General features: G+C 55.1%; 1 protein-coding gene across 1 annotated transcript in view; it reads left to right on the top strand.

Moving 5' to 3' along the window:
* The window catches only part of LOC139268184 (pre-B-cell leukemia transcription factor 1-like), a 1,207,813-nt gene that overhangs the window by 797,360 nt on the left and 389,296 nt on the right, over positions 1-21,157 (top strand). The gene's annotated exons all lie outside the window — the stretch shown is intronic.

Genomic DNA, 21,157 nt, shown 5'->3' with positions numbered 1-21,157 from the left:
GTACGGCACTGTCTCAGAACGGCACTGTCTCACTGTCTCACTACGGCACTGTCTCACTACAGCACTGGCTCAGTACGGCACTGTCTCACTACGGCACTTTCTCACTACGGCACTGTCTCAGTACGGCACTGTCTCAGTGTCTCAGTACGGCACTGTCTCAGTACGGCACTGTCTCACTGTCTCAGTACGGCACTGCCTCAGTACGGCATTGTCTCAGTACGGCACTGTCTCAGTGTCTCAGTAAGGCACTGTCTCAGTACGGCACTGTCTCACAGCCTCAGTACGGCACGTCCTCAGTACGGCACTGTCTCACAGTCTCAGTATGGCACTGCCTCAGTACGGCACTGCCTCTTTACGGCACCCTCAGTATGGCACAGTCTCACAGTCTCAGTATAGCACTGCCTCAGTATGACACTGCCTCTTTACGGCAGCCTCAGTACGGCACTGCCTCACTGTCTCAGTACGGCACTGTCTCAGTACGGCACTGTCTCACTGTCTCAGTAAGGCACTGTCTCAGTACAGCACTATCTCACTGCCTCAGTACGGCACTGTCTCAGTACGGCACTGTCTCAGTACGGCGCTGCCTCAGTACGGCAAATCCTCAGTACGGCACGATCTCAGTACGGCATGTCCTCAGTACGGCACTGCCTCAATACGGCACGTCCTCAGTACGGCACTGTCTCACAGTCTCAGTATGGCACTGCCTCAGTACGGCACTGCCTCTTTACGGCAGCCTTAGTATGGCACTGTCTCACAGTCTCAGTACGGCACTGTCTCACTGTCTCAGTACGGCACTGCCTCAGTACGGCACTGTCTCAGTACGGCACTGTCTCACTACCTCAGTACGGCACTGCCTCAGTACGGCACTGTCTCACTGCCTCAGTACGGCACTGTCTCAGAAAGGCATTGTCTCACTGTCTCAGTACGGCACTGTCTCAGTACAGCACTGCCTCACTGTCTCAGTACGGCACTGTCTCAGTAAGGCGCTGTCTCACTGTCTCAGTAAGGCACTGTCTCAGTACAGCAATATCTCACTGCCTCAGTACGGCACTGTCTCAGTACGGCACTGTCTCAGTACGGCGCTGCCTCAGTACGGCAAATCCTCAGTACGGCACGATCTCAGTACGGCATGTCCTCAGTACGGCACTGCCTCAATACGGCAAATCCTCAGTACGGCACTGTCTCACAGTCTCAGTATGGCACTGCCTCAGTACGGCACTGCCTCTTTACGGCAGCCTTAGTATGGCACTGTCTCACAGTCTCAGTACGGCACTGTCTCACTGTCTCAGTACGGCACTGCCTCAGTACGGCACTGTCTCAGTATGGCACTGTCTCACTACCTCAGTACGGCACTGCCTCAGTACGGCACTGTCTCACTGCCTCAGTACGGCACTGTCTCAGAACGGCATTGTCTCACTGTCTCAGTACGGCACTGTCTCAGTACAGCACTGCCTCACTGTCTCAGTACGGCACTGTCTCAGTAAGGCGCTGTCTCACTATCTCAGTAAGGCACTGTCTCAGTACAGCAATATCTCACTGCCTCAGTACGGCACTGTCTCAGTACGGCACTGTCTCAGTACGGCGCTGCCTCAGTACGGCAAATCCTCAGTATGGCACGATCTCAGTACGGCATGTCCTCAGTACGGCACTGCCTCAATACGGCACGTACTCAGTATGGCACTGTCTCACAGTCTCAGTATGGCACTGCCTCAGTACGGCACTGCCTCTTTACGGCAGCCTCAGTATGGCACTGTCTCACAGTCTCAGTACGGCACTATCTCACTGTCTCAGTACGGCACTGCCTCAGTACGGCACTGTCTCGCAGTCTCAGTAAGGCACTGCCTCAGTATAGCACTGCCTCAGTACGACACTGTCTCAGTATGGCACATCCTCAGTACGGCACTATCTTAGTACGGCATGTCCTCAATACGGCACTGTCTCACTGCCTCAGTACAGCACTGCCTCAGTATGGCACTGCCTCAGTACGACACTGTCTCACAGTCTCAGTATGGCACTGCCTCAGTACGGCACTGCCTCAGTACGGCATTGCCTCAGTACGGCACTGTCTCACTGCCTCAGTACGGCACTGCCTCAGTACGGCACTGTCTCACTGCCTCAGTACGGCAATGTCTCAGTGTGGCACTGTCTCAGTACGGCACTGTCTCAGTACGGCACTGTCTCACTACAGCACTGTCTCAGTATGGCACTGTCTCAGTACGGCACTGTCTCACTGTCTCAGTACGGCACTGTCTCAGTACAGCACTGCCTCACTGTCTCAGTATGGCACTGTCTCACTGTCTCAGTGAAGCACTGTCTCAGTACAGCACTGTCTCACTGCTTCAGTACGGCACTGCCTCAGTACGGCACTGTCTCAGTGCGGCACTGTCTCAGTACGGCACTGTCTCAGCACGGCACTGCCTCTGTATGGCAAATCCTCAGTACGGCACTGTCTCACTGTCTCAGTATGGCACCTCCTCAGTACGGCACTGTCTCAGTACGGCACTGTCTCAGTACGGCACGTCCTCAGTACGGCACTGTCTCACAGTCTCAGTATGGCACTGCCTTAGTACGGCACTGCCTCTTTAAGGCAGCCTCAGTATGGCACTGTCTCACAGTCTCAGTACGGCACGTCCTCAGTACGGCACTGCCTCAATACGGCACTTCCTCAGTATGGCACTGCCTCAGTACAGCACTGCCTCACTGTCTCAGTACGGCACTGCCTCAGGACGGCACTGTCTCACAACGGCACTGTCTCACTGCCTCAGTACGGCACTGTCTCAGTACGCCACTGCCTCAGTACGGCACTGCCTCAGTACGCCACATCCTCAGTACTGCACTGTCTCAGTACGGCACATCCTCAGTACGGCACATCCTCACTGTCTCACTACGGCACTGTCTCAGAACGGCACTGTCTCACTGTCACAGTACGGCACTGTCTCAGTACGGCACTGTCTCACTGTCTCAGTAAGGCACTGTCTCAGTACAGCACTATCTCACTGTCTCAGTACGGCACTGTCTCAGTACGGCACTGTCTCACTGTCTCAGTAAGGCACTGTCCCAGTACAGCACTATCTCACTGCCTCAGTACGGCACTGTCTCAGTACGGCACTGTCTCAGTACGGCGCTGCCTCATTACGGCAAATCCTCAGTACGGCACGATCTCAGTACGGCATGTCCTCAGTACGGCACTGCCTCAATACGGCACGTCCTCAGTACGGCACTGTCTCACAGTCTCAGTATGGCACTGCCTCAGTACGGCACTGCCTCTTTACGGCAGCCTTAGTATGGCACTGTCGCAAAGTCTCAGTACGGCACTGTCTCACTGTCTCAGTACGGCACTGCCTCAGTACGGCACTGTCTCAGTACGGCACTGTCTCACTACCTCAGTACGGCACTGCCTCAGTACGGCACTGTCTCACTGCCTCAGTACGGCACTGTCTCAGAAAGGCATTGTCTCACTGTCTCAGTACGGCACTGTCTCAGTACAGCACTGCCTCACTGTCTCAGTACGGCACTGTCTCAGTAAGGCGCTGTCTCACTGTCTCAGTAAGGCACTGTCTCAGTACAGCAATATCTCACTGCCTCAGTACGGCACTGTCTCAGTACGGCACTGTCTCAGTACGGCGCTGCCTCAGTACGGCAAATCCTCAGTATGGCACGATCTCAGTACGGCATGTCCTCAGTACGGCACTGCCTCAATACGGCACGTACTCAGTATGGCACTGTCTCACAGTCTCAGTACGGCACTATCTCACTGTCTCAGTACGGCACTGTCTCAGTACGGCACTGTCTCACTGTCTCAGTACGGCAATGTCTCAGTACAGCACTGCCTCACTGTCTCAGTATGGCACTGTCTCACTGTCTCAGTGAAGCACTGTCTCAGTACAGCACTGTCTCACTGCTTCAGTACGGCACTGCCTCAGTACGGCACTGTCTCAGTGCGGCACTGTCTCAGTGCGGCACTGTCTCAGTGCGGCACTGTCTCAGTACGGCACTGTCTCAGTGCGGCACTGTCTCAGTACGGCACTGTCTCAGCACGGCACTGCCTCTGTATGGCAAAGCCTCAGTACGGCACTGTCTCACTGTCTCAGTATGGCACCTCCTCAGTACGGCACTGTCTCAGTACGGCACTGTCTCAGTACGGCACGTTCTCAGTACGGCACTGTCTCACAGTCTCAGTATGGCACTGCCTTAGTACGGCACTGCCTCTTTAAGGCAGCCTCAGTATGGCACTGTCTCACAGTCTCAGTACGGCACGTCCTCAGTACGGCACTGCCTCAATACGGCACTTCCTCAGTATGGCACTGCCTCAGTACAGCACTGCCTCACTGTCTCAGTACGGCACTGCCTCAGGACGGCACTGTCTCACAACGGCACTGTCTCACTGCCTCAGTACGGCACTGTCTCAGTACGGCACTGCCTCAGTACGGCACTGCCTCAGTACGCCACATCCTCAGTACTGCACTGTCTCAGTACGGCACATCCTCAGTACGGCACATCCTCACTGTCTCACTACGGCACTGTCTCAGAACGGCACTGTCTCACTGTCTCAGTACGGCACTGTCTCAGAACGGCACTGTCTCACTGTCTCACTACGGCACTGTCTCACTACAGCACTGGCTCAGTACGGCACTGTCTCACTACGGCACTTTCTCACTACGGCACTGTCTCAGTACGGCACTGTCTCAGTGTCTCAGTACGGCACTGTCTCAGTACGGCACTGTCTCACTGTCTCAGTACGGCACTGCCTCAGTACGGCATTGTCTCAGTACGGCACTGTCTCAGTGTCTCAGTAAGGCACTGTCTCAGTACGGCACTGTCTCACAGCCTCAGTACGGCACGTCCTCAGTACGGCACTGTCTCACAGTCTCAGTATGGCACTGCCTCAGTACGGCACTGCCTCTTTACGGCACCCTCAGTATGGCACAGTCTCACAGTCTCAGTATAGCACTGCCTCAGTATGACACTGCCTCTTTACGGCAGCCTCAGTACGGCACTGCCTCACTGTCTCAGTACGGCACTGTCTCAGTACGGCACTGTCTCACTGTCTCAGTAAGGCACTGTCTCAGTACAGCACTATCTCACTGCCTCAGTACGGCACTGTCTCAGTACGGCACTGTCTCAGTACGGCAAATCCTCAGTACGGCACGATCTCAGTAGGGCATGTCCTCAGTACGGCACTGCCTCAATACGGCACGTCCTCAGCACGGCACTGTCTCACAGTCTCAGTATGGCACTGCCTCAGTACGGCACTGCCTCTTTACGGCAGCCTTAGTATGGCACTGTCTCACAGTCTCAGTACGGCACTGTCTCACTGTCTCAGTACGGCACTGCCTCAGTACGGCACTGTCTCAGTACGGCACTGTCTCACTACCTCAGTACGGCACTGCCTCAGTACGGCACTGTCTCACTGCCTCAGTACGGCACTGTCTCAGAAAGGCATTGTCTCACTGTCTCAGTACGGCACTGTCTCAGTACAGCACTGCCTCACTGTCTCAGTACGGCACTGTCTCAGTAAGGCGCTGTCTCACTGTCTCAGTAAGGCACTGTCTCAGTACAGCAATATCTCACTGCCTCAGTACGGCACTGTCTCAGTACGGCACTGTCTCAGTACGGCGCTGCATCAGTACGGCAAATCCTCAGTATGGCACGATCTCAGTACGGCATGTCCTCAGTACGGCACTGCCTCAATACGGCACGTACTCAGTATGGCACTGTCTCACAGTCTCAGTATGGCACTGCCTCAGTACGGCACTGCCTCTTTACGGCAGCCTCAGTATGGCACTGTCTCACAGTCTCAGTACGGCACTATCTCACTGTCTCAGTACGGCACTGCCTCAGTACGGCACTGTCTCAGTTCGGCACTGTCTCACTACCTCAGTACGGCACTGCCTCAGTACGGCACTGTCTCACTGCCTCAGTACGGCACTGTCTCAGAAAGGCATTGTCTCACTGTCTCATTACGGCACTGTCTCAGTACAGCACTGCCTCACTGTCTCAGTACGGCACTGTCTCACTGTCTCAGTAAAGCACTGTCTCAGTACAGCACTGTCTCACTGTCTCAGTACGGCACTATCTCAGTAAGGCACTGTCTCAGTACAGCACTGTCTCACTGCCTCAGTACGGCGCTGCCTCAGTACGGCACTGATTCACTACAGCACTGTCTCAGTGCGGCACTGTCTCAGTACGGCACTGTCTCACTGTCTCAGTATGGCACTGCCTCAGTACGTCACTGCCTCTTTACGGCAGCCTCAGTATGGCACTGTCTCACAGTCTCAGTACGGCACTGTCTCACTGTCTCAGTATGGAACTGCCTCAGTACGGCACTGTCTCAGTACGGCACTGTCTCACTACCTCAGTACGGCACTGCCTCAGTACGGCACTGTCTCGCAGTCTCAGTAAGGCACTGCCTCAGTATAGCACTGCCTCAGTACGACACTGTCTCAGTATGGCACATCCTCAGTACGGCACTATCTTAGTACGGCATGTCCTCAATACGGCACTGTCTCACTGCCTCAGTACAGCACTGCCTCAGTATGGCACTGCCTCAGTACGACACTGTCTCACAGTCTCAGTATGGCACTGCCTCAGTACGGCACTGCCTCAGTACGGCATTGCCTCAGTACGGCACTGTCTCACTGCCTCAGTACGGCACTGCCTCAGTACGGCACTGTCTCACTGCCTCAGTACGGCAATGTCTCAGTGTGGCACTGTCTCAGTACGGCACTGTCTCAGTACGGCACTGTCTCACTACAGCACTGTCTCAGTATGGCACTGTCTCAGTACGGCACTGTCTCACTGTCTCAGTACGGCACTGTCTCAGTACAGCACTGCCTCACTGTCTCAGTATGGCACTGTCTCACTGTCTCAGTGAAGCACTGTCTCAGTACAGCACTGTCTCACTGCTTCAGTACGGCACTGCCTCAGTACGGCACTGTCTCAGTGCGGCACTGTCTCAGTACGGCACTGTCTCAGCACCGCACTGCCTCTGTATGGCAAATCCTCAGTACGGCACTGTCTCACTGTCTCAGTATGGCACCTCCTCAGTACGGCACTGTCTCACAGTCTCAGTATGGCACTGCCTTAGTACGGCACTGCCTCTTTAAGGCAGCCTCAGTATGGCACTGTCTCACAGTCTCAGTACGGCACGTCCTCAGTACGGCACTGCCTCAATACGGCACTTCCTCAGTATGGCACTGCCTCAGTACAGCACTGCCTCACTGTCTCAGTACGGCACTGCCTCAGGACGGCACTGTCTCACAACGGCACTGTCTCACTGCCTCAGTACGGCACTGTCTCAGTACGGCACTGCCTCAGTACGGCACTGCCTCAGTACGCCACATCCTCAGTACTGCACTGTCTCAGTACGGCACATCCTCAGTACGGCACATCCTCACTGTCTCACTACGGCACTGTCTCAGAACGGCACTGTCTCACTGTCTCAGTAAGGCACTGTCTCAGTACGGCACTGTCTCACAGCCTCAGTACGGCACGTCCTCAGTACGGCACTGTCTCACAGTCTCAGTATGGCACTGCCTCAGTACGGCACTGCCTCTTTACGGCACCCTCAGTATGGCACAGTCTCACAGTCTCAATATAGCACTGCCTCAGTATGACACTGCCTCTTTACGGCAGCCTCAGTACGGCACTGCCTCACTGTCTCAGTACGGCACTGTCTCAGTACGGCACTGTCTCACTGTCTCAGTAAGGCACTGTCTCAGTACAGCACTATCTCACTGCCTCAGTACGGCACTGTCTCAGTACGGCACTGTCTCAGTACGGCAAATCCTCAGTACGACACGATCTCAGTAGGGCATGTCCTCAGTACGGCACTGCCTCAATACGGCACGTCCTCAGCACGGCACTGTCTCACAGTCTCAGTATGGCACTGCCTCAGTACGGCACTGCCTCTTTACGGCAGCCTTAGTATGGCACTGTCTCACAGTCTCAGTACGGCACTGTCTCACTGTCTCAGTACGGCACTGCCTCAGTACGGCACTGTCTCAGTACGGCACTGTCTCACTACCTCAGTACGGCACTGCCTCAGTACGGCACTGTCTCACTGCCTCAGTACGGCACTGTCTCAGAAAGGCATTGTCTCACTGTCTCAGTACGGCACTGTCTCAGTACAGCACTGCCTCACTGTCTCAGTACGGCACTGTCTCAGTAAGGCGCTGTCTCACTGTCTCAGTAAGGCACTGTCTCAGTACAGCAATATCTCACTGCCTCAGTACGGCACTGTCTCAGTACGGCACTGTCTCAGTACGGCGCTGCATCAGTACGGCAAATCCTCAGTATGGCACGATCTCAGTACGGCATGTCCTCAGTACGGCACTGCCTCAATACGGCACGTACTCAGTATGGCACTGTCTCACAGTCTCAGTATGGCACTGCCTCAGTACGGCACTGCCTCTTTACGGCAGCCTCAGTATGGCACTGTCTCACAGTCTCAGTACGGCACTATCTCACTGTCTCAGTACGGCACTGCCTCAGTACGGCACTGTCTCAGTTCGGCACTGTCTCACTACCTCAGTACGGCACTGCCTCAGTACGGCACTGTCTCACTGCCTCAGTACGGCACTGTCTCAGAAAGGCATTGTCTCACTGTCTCATTACGGCACTGTCTCAGTACAGCACTGCCTCACTGTCTCAGTACGGCACTGTCTCACTGTCTCAGTAAAGCACTGTCTCAGTACAGCACTGTCTCACTGTCTCAGTACGGCACTATCTCAGTAAGGCACTGTCTCAGTACAGCACTGTCTCACTGCCTCAGTACGGCGCTGCCTCAGTACGGCACTGATTCACTACAGCACTGTCTCAGTGCGGCACTGTCTCAGTACGGCACTGTCTCACTGTCTCAGTATGGCACTGCCTCAGTACGTCACTGCCTCTTTACGGCAGCCTCAGTATGGCACTGTCTCACAGTCTCAGTACGGCACTGTCTCACTGTCTCAGTATGGAACTGCCTCAGTACGGCACTGTCTCAGTACGGCACTGTCTCACTACCTCAGTACGGCACTGCCTCAGTACGGCACTGTCTCGCAGTCTCAGTAAGGCACTGCCTCAGTATAGCACTGCCTCAGTACGACACTGTCTCAGTATGGCACATCCTCAGTACGGCACTATCTTAGTACGGCATGTCCTCAATACGGCACTGTCTCACTGCCTCAGTACAGCACTGCCTCAGTATGGCACTGCCTCAGTACGACACTGTCTCACAGTCTCAGTATGGCACTGCCTCAGTACGGCACTGCCTCAGTACGGCATTGCCTCAGTACGGCACTGTCTCACTGCCTCAGTACGGCACTGCCTCAGTACGGCACTGTCTCACTGCCTCAGTACGGCAATGTCTCAGTGTGGCACTGTCTCAGTACGGCACTGTCTCAGTACGGCACTGTCTCACTACAGCACTGTCTCAGTATGGCACTGTCTCAGTACGGCACTGTCTCACTGTCTCAGTACGGCACTGTCTCAGTACAGCACTGCCTCACTGTCTCAGTATGGCACTGTCTCACTGTCTCAGTGAAGCACTGTCTCAGTACAGCACTGTCTCACTGCTTCAGTACGGCACTGCCTCAGTACGGCACTGTCTCAGTGCGGCACTGTCTCAGTACGGCACTGTCTCAGCACGGCACTGCCTCTGTATGGCAAATCCTCAGTACGGCACTGTCTCACTGTCTCAGTATGGCACCTCCTCAGTACGGCACTGTCTCACAGTCTCAGTATGGCACTGCCTTAGTACGGCACTGCCTCTTTAAGGCAGCCTCAGTATGGCACTGTCTCACAGTCTCAGTACGGCACGTCCTCAGTACGGCACTGCCTCAATACGGCACTTCCTCAGTATGGCACTGCCTCAGTACAGCACTGCCTCACTGTCTCAGTACGGCACTGCCTCAGGACGGCACTGTCTCACAACGGCACTGTCTCACTGCCTCAGTACGGCACTGTCTCAGTACGGCACTGCCTCAGTACGGCACTGCCTCAGTACGCCACATCCTCAGTACTGCACTGTCTCAGTACGGCACATCCTCAGTACGGCACATCCTCACTGTCTCACTACGGCACTGTCTCAGAACGGCACTGTCTCACTGTCTCAGTACGGCACTGTCTCAGAACGGCACTGTCTCACTGTCTCACTACGGCACTGTCTCACTACAGCACTGGCTCAGTACGGCACTGTCTCACTACGGCACTTTCTCACTATGGCACTGTCTCAGTACGGCACTGTCTCAGTGTCTCAGTACGGCACTGTCTCAGTACGGCACTGTCTCACTGTCTCAGTACGGCACTGCCTCAGTACGGCATTGTCTCAGTACGGCACTGTCTCAGTGTCTCAGTAAGGCACTGTCTCAGTACGGCACTGTCTCACAGCCTCAGTACGGCACGTCCTCAGTACGGCACTGTCTCACAGTCTCAGTATGGCACTGCCTCAGTACGGCACTGCCTCTTTACGGCACCCTCAGTATGGCACAGTCTCACAGTCTCAGTATAGCACTGCCTCAGTATGACACTGCCTCTTTACGGCAGCCTCAGTACGGCACTGCCTCACTGTCTCAGTACGGCACTGTCTCAGTACGGCACTGTCTCACTGTCTCAGTAAGGCACTGTCTCAGTACAGCACTATCTCACTGCCTCAGTACGGCACTGTCTCAGTACGGCACTGTCTCAGTACGGCGCTGCCTCAGTACGGCAAATCCTCAGTACGGCACGATCTCAGTACGGCATGTCCTCAGTACGGCACTGCCTCAATACGGCACGTCCTCAGTACGGCACTGTCTCACAGTCTCAGTATGGCACTGCCTCAGTACGGCACTGCCTCTTTACGGCAGCCTTAGTATGGCACTGTCTCACAGTCTCAGTACGGCACTGTCTCACTGTCTCAGTACGGCACTGCCTCAGTACGGCACTGTCTCAGTACGGCACTGTCTCACTACCTCAGTACGGCACTGCCTCAGTACGGCACTGTCTCACTGCCTCAGTACGGCACTGTCTCAGAAAGGCATTGTCTCACTGTCTCAGTACGGCACTGTCTCAGTACAGCACTGCCTCACTGTCTCAGTACGGCACTGTCTCAGTAAGGCGCTGTCTCACTGTCTCAGTAAGGCACTGTCTCAGTACAGCACTATCTCACTGCCTCAGTACGGCACTGTCTCAGTACGGCACTGTCTCAGTACGGCGCTGCCTCAGTACGGCAAATCCTCAGTACGGCACGATCTCAGTACGGCATGTCCTCAGTACGGCACTGCCTCAATACGGCAAATCCTCAGTACGGCACTGTCTCACAGTCTCAGTATGGCACTGCCTCAGTACGGCACTGCCTCTTTACGGCAGCCTTAGTATGGCACTGTCTCACAGTCTCAGTACGGCACTGTCTCACTGTCTCAGTACGGCACTGCCTCAGTACGGCACTGTCTCAGTATGGCACTGTCTCACTACCTCAGTACGGCACTGCCTCAGTACGGCACTGTCTCACTGCCTCAGTACGGCACTGTCTCAGAACGGCATTGTCTCACTGTCTCAGTACGGCACTGTCTCAGTACAGCACTGCCTCACTGTCTCAGTACGGCACTGTCTCAGTAAGGCGCTGTCTCACTATCTCAGTAAGGCACTGTCTCAGTACAGCAATATCTCACTGCCTCAGTACGGCACTGTCTCAGTACGGCACTGTCTCAGTACGGCGCTGCCTCAGTACGGCAAATCCTCAGTATGGCACGATCTCAGTACGGCATGTCCTCAGTACGGCACTGCCTCAATACGGCACGTACTCAGTATGGCACTGTCTCACAGTCTCAGTATGGCACTGCCTCAGTACGGCACTGCCTCTTTACGGCAGCCTCAGTATGGCACTGTCTCACAGTCTCAGTACGGCACTATCTCACTGTCTCAGTACGGCACTGCCTCAGTACGGCACTGTCTCGCAGTCTCAGTAAGGCACTGCCTCAGTATAGCACTGCCTCAGTACGACACTGTCTCAGTATGGCACATCCTCAGTACGGCACTATCTTAGTACGGCATGTCCTCAATACGGCACTGTCTCACTGCCTCAGTACAGCACTGCCTCAGTATGGCACTGCCTCAGTACGACACTGTCTCACAGTCTCAGTATGGCACTGCCTCAGTACGGCACTGCCTCAGTACGGCATTGCCTCAGTACGGCACTGTCTCACTGCCTCAGTACGGCACTGCCTCAGTACGGCACTGTCTCACTGCCTCAGTACGGCAATGTCTCAGTGTGGCACTGTCTCAGTACGGCACTGTCTCAGTACGGCACTGTCTCACTACAGCACTGTCTCAGTATGGCACTGTCTCAGTACGGCACTGTCTCACTGTCTCAGTACGGCACTGTCTCAGTACAGCACTGCCTCACTGTCTCAGTATGGCACTGTCTCACTGTCTCAGTGAAGCACTGTCTCAGTACAGCACTGTCTCACTGCTTCAGTACGGCACTGCCTCAGTACGGCACTGTCTCAGTGCGGCACTGTCTCAGTACGGCACTGTCTCAGCACGGCACTGCCTCTGTATGGCAAATCCTCAGTACGGCACTGTCTCACTGTCTCAGTATGGCACCTCCTCAGTACGGCACTGTCTCAGTACGGCACTGTCTCAGTACGGCACGTCCTCAGTACGGCACTGTCTCACAGTCTCAGTATGGCACTGCCTTAGTACGGCACTGCCTCTTTAAGGCAGCCTCAGTATGGCACTGTCTCACAGTCTCAGTACGGCACGTCCTCAGTACGGCACTGCCTCAATACGGCACTTCCTCAGTATGGCACTGCCTCAGTACAGCACTGCCTCACTGTCTCAGTACGGCACTGCCTCAGGACGGCACTGTCTCACAACGGCACTGTCTCACTGCCTCAGTACGGCACTGTCTCAGTACGGCACTGCCTCAGTACGGCACTGCCTCAGTACGCCACATCCTCAGTACTGCACTGTCTCAGTACGGCACATCCTCAGTACGGCACATCCTCACTGTCTCACTACGGCACTGTCTCAGAACGGCACTGTCTCACTGTCACAGTACGGCACTGTCTCAGTACGGCACTGTCTCACTGTCTCAGTAAGGCACTGTCTCAGTACAGCACTATCTCACTGTCTCAGTACGGCACTGTCTCAGTACGGCACTGTCTCACTGTCTCAGTAAGGCACTGTCCCAGTACAGCACTATCTCACTGCCTCAGTACGGCACTGTCTCAGTACGGCACTGTCTCAGTACGGCGCTGCCTCATTACGGCAAATCCTCAGTACGGCACGATCTCAGTACGGCATGTCCTCAGTACGGCACTGCCTCAATACGGCACGTCCTCAGTACGGCACTGTCTCACAGACTCAGTATGGCACTGCCTCAGTACGGCACTGCCTCTTTACGGCAGCCTTAGTATGGCACTGTCGCAAAGTCTCAGTACGGCACTGTCTCACTGTCTCAGTACGGCACTGCCTCAGTACGGCACTGTCTCAGTACGGCACTGTCTCACTACCTCAGTACGGCACTGCCTCAGTACGGCACTGTCTCACTGCCTCAGTACGGCACTGTCTCAGAAAGGCATTGTCTCACTGTCTCAGTACGGCACTGTCTCAGTACAGCACTGCCTCACTGTCTCAGTACGGCACTGTCTCAGTAAGGCGCTGTCTCACTGTCTCAGTAAGGCACTGTCTCAGTACAGCAATATCTCACTGCCTCAGTACGGCACTGTCTCAGTACGGCACTGTCTCAGTACGGCGCTGCCTCAGTACGGCAAATCCTCAGTATGGCACGATCTCAGTACGGCATGTCCTCAGTACGGCACTGCCTCAATACGGCACGTACTCAGTATGGCACTGTCTCACAGTCTCAGTACGGCACTATCTCACTGTCTCAGTACGGCACTGTCTCAGTACGGCACTGTCTCACTGTCTCAGTACGGCAATGTCTCAGTACAGCACTGCCTCACTGTCTCAGTATGGCACTGTCTCACTGTCTCAGTGAAGCACTGTCTCAGTACAGCACTGTCTCACTGCTTCAGTACGGCACTGCCTCAGTACGGCACTGTCTCAGTGCGGCACTGTCTCAGTGCGGCACTGTCTCAGTGCGGCACTGTCTCAGTACGGCACTGTCTCAGTGCGGCACTGTCTCAGTACGGCACTGTCTCAGCACGGCACTGCCTCTGTATGGCAAAGCCTCAGTACGGCACTGTCTCACTGTCTCAGTATGGCACCTCCTCAGTACGGCACTGTCTCAGTATGGCACTGTCTCAGTACGGCACGTTCTCAGTACGGCACTGTCTCACAGTCTCAGTATGGCACTGCCTTAGTACGGCACTGCCTCTTTAAGGCAGCCTCAGTATGGCACTGTCTCACAGTCTCAGTACGGCACGTCCTCAGTACGGCACTGCCTCAATACGGCACTTCCTCAGTATGGCACTGCCTCAGTACAGCACTGCCTCACTGTCTCAGTACGGCACTGCCTCAGGACGGCACTGTCTCACAACGGCACTGTCTCACTGCCTCAGTACGGCACTGTCTCAGTACGGCACTGCCTCAGTACGGCACTGCCTCAGTACGCCACATCCTCAGTACTGCACTGTCTCAGTACGGCACATCCTCAGTACGGCACATCCTCACTGTCTCACTACGGCACTGTCTCAGAACGGCACTGTCTCACTGTCTCAGTACGGCACTGTCTCAGAACGGCACTGTCTCACTGTCTCACTACGGCACTGTCTCACTACAGCACTGGCTCAGTACGGCACTGTCTCACTACGGCACTTTCTCACTACGGCACTGTCTCAGTACGGCACTGTCTCAGTGTCTCAGTACGGCACTGTCTCAGTACGGCACTGTCTCACTGTCTCAGTACGGCACTGCCTCAGTACGGCATTGTCTCAGTACGGCACTGTCTCAGTGTCTCAGTAAGGCACTGTCTCAGTACGGCACTGTCTCACAGCCTCAGTACGGCACGTCCTCAGTACGGCACTGCCTCACAGTCTCAGTATGGCACTGCCTCAGTACGGCACTGCCTCTTTACGGCACCCTCAGTATGGCACAGTCTCACAGTCTCAGTATAGCACTGCCTCAGTATGACACTGCCTCTTTACGGCAGCCTCAGTACGGCACTGCCTCACTGTCTCAGTACGGCACTGTCTCAGTACGGCACTGTCTCACTGTCTCAGTAAGGCACTGTCTCAGTACAGCACTATCTCACTGCCTCAGTACGGCACTGTCTCAGTACGGCACTGTCTCAGTACGGCGCTGCCTCAGTACGGCAAATCCTCAGTACGGCACGATCTCAGTACGGCATGTCCTCAGTACGGCACTGCCTCAATACGGCACGTCCTCAGTACGGCACTGTCTCACAGTCTCAGTATGGCACTGCCTCAGTACGGCACTGCCTCTTTACGGCAGCCTTAGTATGGCACTGTCTCACAGTCTCAGTACGGCACTGTCTCACTGTCTCAGTACGGCACTGCCTCAGTACGGCACTGTCTCAGTACGGCACTGTCTCACTACCTCAGTACGGCACTGCCTCAGTACGGCACTGTCTCACTGCCTCAGTACGGCACTGTCTCAGAAAGGCATTGTCTCACTGTCTCAGTACGGCACTGTCTCAGTACAGCACTGCCTCACTGTCTCAGTACGGCACTGTCTCAGTAAGGCGCTGTCTCACTGTCTCAGTAAGGCACTGTCTCAGTACAGCACTATCTCACTGCCTCAGTACGGCACTGTCTCAGTACGGCACTGTCTCAGTACGGCGCTGCCTCAGTACGGCAAATCCTCAGTACGGCACGATCTCAGTACGGCATGTCCTCAGTACGGCACTGCCTCAATACGGCAAATCCTCAGTACGGCACTGTCTCACAGTCTCAGTATGGCACTGCCTCAGTACGGCACTGCCTCTTTACGGCAGCCTTAGTATGGCACTGTCTCACAGTCTCAGTACGGCACTGTCTCACTGTCTCAGTACGGCACTGCCTCAGTACGGCACTGTCTCAGTATGGCACTGTCTCACTACCTCAGTACGGCACTGCCTCAGTACGGCACTGTCTCACTGCCTCAGTACGGCACTGTCTCAGAACGGCATTGTCTCACTGTCTCAGTACGGCACTGTCTCAGTACAGCACTGCCTCACTGTCTCAGTACGGCACTGTCTCAGTAAGGCGCTGTCTCACTATCTCAGTAAGGCACTGTCTCAGTACAGCAATATCTCACTGCCTCAGTACGGCACTGTCTCAGTATGGCACTGTCTCAGTACGGCGCTGCCTCAGTACGGCAAATCCTCAGTATGGCACGATCTCAGTACGGCATGTCCTCAGTACGGCACTGCCTCAATACGGCACGTACTCAGTATGGCACTGTCTCACAGTCTCAGTATGGCACTGCCTCAGTACGGCACTGCCTCTTTACGGCAGCCTCAGTATGGCACTGTCTCACAGTCTCAGTACGGCACTATCTCACTGTCTCAGTACGGCACTGCCTCAGTACGGCACTGTCTCGCAGTCTCAGTAAGGCACTGCCTCAGTATAGCACTGCCTCAGTACGACACTGTCTCAGTATGGCACATCCTCAGTACGGCACTATCTTAGTACGGCATGTCCTCAATACGGCACTGTCTCACTGCCTCAGTACAGCACTGCCTCAGTATGGCACTGCCTCAGTACGACACTGTCTCACAGTCTCAGTATGGCACTGCCTCAGTACGGCACTGCCTCAGTACGGCATTGCCTCAGTACGGCACTGTCTCACTGCCTCAGTACGGCACTGCCTCAGTACGGCACTGTCTCACTGCCTCAGTACGGCAATGTCTCAGTGTGGCACTGTCTCAGTACGGCACTGTCTCAGTACGGCACTGTCTCACTACAGCACTGTCTCAGTATGGCACTGTCTCAGTACGGCACTGTCTCACTGTCTCAGTACGGCACTGTCTCAGTACAGCACTGCCTCACTGTCTCAGTATGGCACTGTCTCACTGTCTCAGTGAAGCACTGTCTCAGTACAGCACTGTCTCACTGCTTCAGTACGGCACTGCCTCAGTACGGCACTGTCTCAGTGCGGCACTGTCTCAGTACGGCACTGTCTCAGCACGGCACTGCCTCTGTATGGCAAATCCTCAGTACGGCACTGTCTCACTGTCTCAGTATGGCACCTCCTCAGTACGGCACTGTCTCAGTACGGCACTGTCTCAGTACGGCACGTCCTCAGTACGGCACTGTCTCACAGTCTCAGTATGGCACTGCCTTAGTACGGCACTGCCTCTTTAAGGCAGCCTCAGTATGGCACTGTCTCACAGTCTCAGTACGGCACGTCCTCAGTACGGCACTGCCTCAATACGGCACTTCCTCAGTATGGCACTGCCTCAGTACAGCACTGCCTCACTGTCTCAGTACGGCACTGCCTCAGGACGGCACTGTCTCACAACGGCACTGTCTCACTGCCTCAGTACGGCACTGTCTCAGTACGGCACTGCCTCAGTACGGCACTGCCTCAGTACGCCACATCCTCAGTACTGCACTGTCTCAGTACGGCACATCCTCAGTACGGCACATCCTCACTGTCTCACTACGGCACTGTCTCAGAACGGCACTGTCTCACTGTCACAGTACGGCACTGTCTCAGTACGGCACTGTCTCACTGTCTCAGTAAGGCACTGTCTCAGTACAGCACTATCTCACTGTCTCAGTACGGCACTGTCTCAGTACGGCACTGTCTCACTGTCTCAGTAAGGCACTGTCCCAGTACAGCACTATCTCACTGCCTCAGTACGGCACTGTCTCAGTACGGCACTGTCTCAGTACGGCGCTGCCTCATTACGGCAAATCCTCAGTACGGCACGATCTCAGTACGGCATGTCCTCAGTACGGCACTGCCTCAATACGGCACGTCCTCAGTACGGCACTGTCTCACAGTCTCAGTATGGCACTGCCTCAGTACGGCACTGCCTCTTTACGGCAGCCTTAGTATGGCACTGTCGCAAAGTCTCAGTACGGCACTGTCTCACTGTCTCAGTACGGCACTGCCTCAGTACGGCACTGTCTCAGTACGGCACTGTCTCACTACCTCAGTACGGCACTGCCTCAGTACGGCACTGTCTCACTGCCTCAGTACGGCACTGTCTCAGAAAGGCATTGTCTCACTGTCTCAGTACGGCACTGTCTCAGTACAGCACTGCCTCACTGTCTCAGTACGGCACTGTCTCAGTAAGGCGCTGTCTCACTGTCTCAGTAAGGCACTGTCTCAGTACAGCAATATCTCACTGCCTCAGTACGGCACTGTCTCAGTACGGCACTGTCTCAGTACGGCGCTGCCTCAGTACGGCAAATCCTCAGTATGGCACGATCTCAGTACGGCATGTCCTCAGTACGGCACTGCCTCAATACGGCACGTACTCAGTATGGCACTGTCTCACAGTCTCAGTACGGCACTATCTCACTGTCTCAGTACGGCACTGTCTCAGTACGGCACTGTCTCACTGTCTCAGTACGGCAATGTCTCAGTACAGCACTGCCTCACTGTCTCAGTATGGCACTGTCTCACTGTCTCAGTGAAGCACTGTCTCAGTACAGCACTGTCTCACTGCTTCAGTACGGCACTGCCTCAGTACGGCACTGTCTCAGTGCGGCACTGTCTCAGTGCGGCACTGTCTCAGTGCGGCACTGTCTCAGTACGGCACTGTCTCAGTGCGGCACTGTCTCAGTACGGCACTGTCTCAGCACGGCACTGCCTCTGTATGGCAAAGCCTCAGTACGGCACTGTCTCACTGTCTCAGTATGGCACCTCCTCAGTACGGCACTGTCTCAGTACGGCACTGTCTCAGTACGGCACGTTCTCAGTACGGCACTGTCTCACAGTCTCAGTATGGCACTGCCTTAGTACGGCACTGCCTCTTTAAGGCAGCCTCAGTATGGCACTGTCTCACAGTCTCAGTACGGCACGTCCTCAGTACGGCACTGCCTCAATACGGCACTTCCTCAGTATGGCACTGCCTCAGTACAGCACTGCCTCACTGTCTCAGTACGGCACTGCCTCAGGACGGCACTGTCTCACAACGGCACTGTCTCACTGCCTCAGTACGGCACTGTCTCAGTACGGCACTGCCTCAGTACGGCACTGCCTCAGTACGCCACATCCTCAGTACTGCACTGTCTCAGTACGGCACATCCTCAGTACGGCACATCCTCACTGTCTCACTACGGCACTGTCTCAGAACGGCACTGTCTCACTGTCTCAGTACGGCACTGTCTCAGAACGGCACTGTCTCACTGTCTCACTACGGCACTGTCTCACTACAGCACTGGCTCAGTACGGCACTGTCTCACTACGGCACTTTCTCACTACGGCACTGTCTCAGTACGGCACTGTCTCAGTGTCTCAGTACGGCACTGTCTCAGTACGGCACTGTCTCACTGTCTCAGTACGGCACTGCCTCAGTACGGCATTGTCTCAGTACGGCACTGCCTCAGTACGGCACTGCCTCAATACGGCACGTCCTCAGTACGGCACTGTCTCACAGTCTCAGTATGGCACGTCCTCAGTACGGCACTGTCTCACTGTCTCAGTACGGCACTGCCTCAGTACGGCACTGTCTCAGTACGGCACTGTCTCACTACCTCAGTACGGCACTGCCTCAGTACGGCACTGTCTCACTGCCTCAGTACGGCACTGTCTCAGAAAGGCATTGTCTCACTGTCTCAGTACGGCACTGTCTCAGTACAGCACTGCCTCACTGTCTCAGTACGGCACTGTCTCTGTAAGGCGCTGTCTCACTGTCTCAGTAAGGCACTGTCTCAGTACAGCACTATCTCACTGCCTCAGTACGGCACTGTCTCAGTACGGCACTGTCTCAGTACGGCGCTGCCTCAGTACGGCAAATCCTCAGTACGGCACGATCTCAGTACGGCATGTCCTCAGTACGGCACTGCCTCAATACGGCAAATCCTCAGTACGGCACTGTCTCACAGTCTCAGTATGGCACTGCCTCAGTACGGCACTGCCTCTTTACGGCAGCCTTAGTATGGCACTGTCTCACAGTCTCAGTACGGCACTGTCTCACTGTCTCAGTATGGCACTGCCTCAGTACGGCACTGTCTCAGTATGGCACTGTCTCACTACCTCAGTACGGCACTGCCTCAGTACGGCACTGTCTCACTGCCTCAGTACGGCACTGTCTCAGAACGGCATTGTCTCACTGTCTCAGTACGGCACTGTCTCAGTACAGCACTGCCTCACTGTCTCAGTACGGCACTGTCTCAGTAAGGCGCTGTCTCACTATCTCAGTAAGGCACTGTCTCAGTACGGCACTGTCTCAGTACGGCGCTGCCTCAGTACGGCAAATCCTCAGTATGGCACGATCTCAGTACGGCATGTCCTCAGTACGGCACTGCCTCAATACGGCACGTACTCAGTATGGCACTGTCTCACAGTCTCAGTATGGCACTGCCTCAGTACGGCACTGCCTCTTTACGGCAGCCTCAGTATGGCACTGTCTCACAGTCTCAGTACGGCACTATCTCACTGTCTCAGTACGGCACTGCCTCAGTACGGAACTGTCTCAGTTCGGCACTGTCTCACTACCTCAGTACGGCACTGCCTCAGTACGGCACTGTCTCACTGCCTCAGTACGGCACTGTCTCAAAAGGCATTGTCTCACTGTCTCAGTACGGCACTGTCTCAGTACAGCACTGCCTCACTGTCTCAGTATGGCACTGTCTCACTGTCTCAGTGAAGCACTGTCTCAGTACAGCACTGTCTCACTGCTTCAGTACGGCACTGCCTCAGTACAGCACTGTCTCAGTGCGGCACTGTCTCAGTGCGGCACTGTCTCAGTACGGCACTGTCTCAGCACGGCACTGCCTCTGTATGGCAAATCCTCAGTACGGCACTGTCTCACTGTCTCAGTATGGCACCTCCTCAGTACGGCACTGTCTCAGTACGGCACTGTCTCAGTACGGCACGTCCTCAGTACGGCACTGTCTCACAGTCTCAGTATGGCACTGCCTTAGTACGGCACTGCCTCTTTAAGGCAGCCTCAGTATGGCACTGTCTCACAGTCTCAGTACGGCACGTCCTCAGTACGGCACTGCCTCAATACGGCACTTCCTCAGTATGGCACTGCCTCAGTACAGCACTGCCTCACTGTCTCAGTACGGCACTGCCTCAGGACGGCACTGTCTCACAACGGCACTGT

The sequence above is a fragment of the Pristiophorus japonicus genome, chromosome 8, assembly GCF_044704955.1.
Source record: "Pristiophorus japonicus isolate sPriJap1 chromosome 8, sPriJap1.hap1, whole genome shotgun sequence".
Taxonomy (NCBI): Eukaryota; Metazoa; Chordata; class Chondrichthyes; family Pristiophoridae; genus Pristiophorus; species Pristiophorus japonicus.
This window is presented reverse-complemented; position numbering and strand designations above follow the sequence as displayed.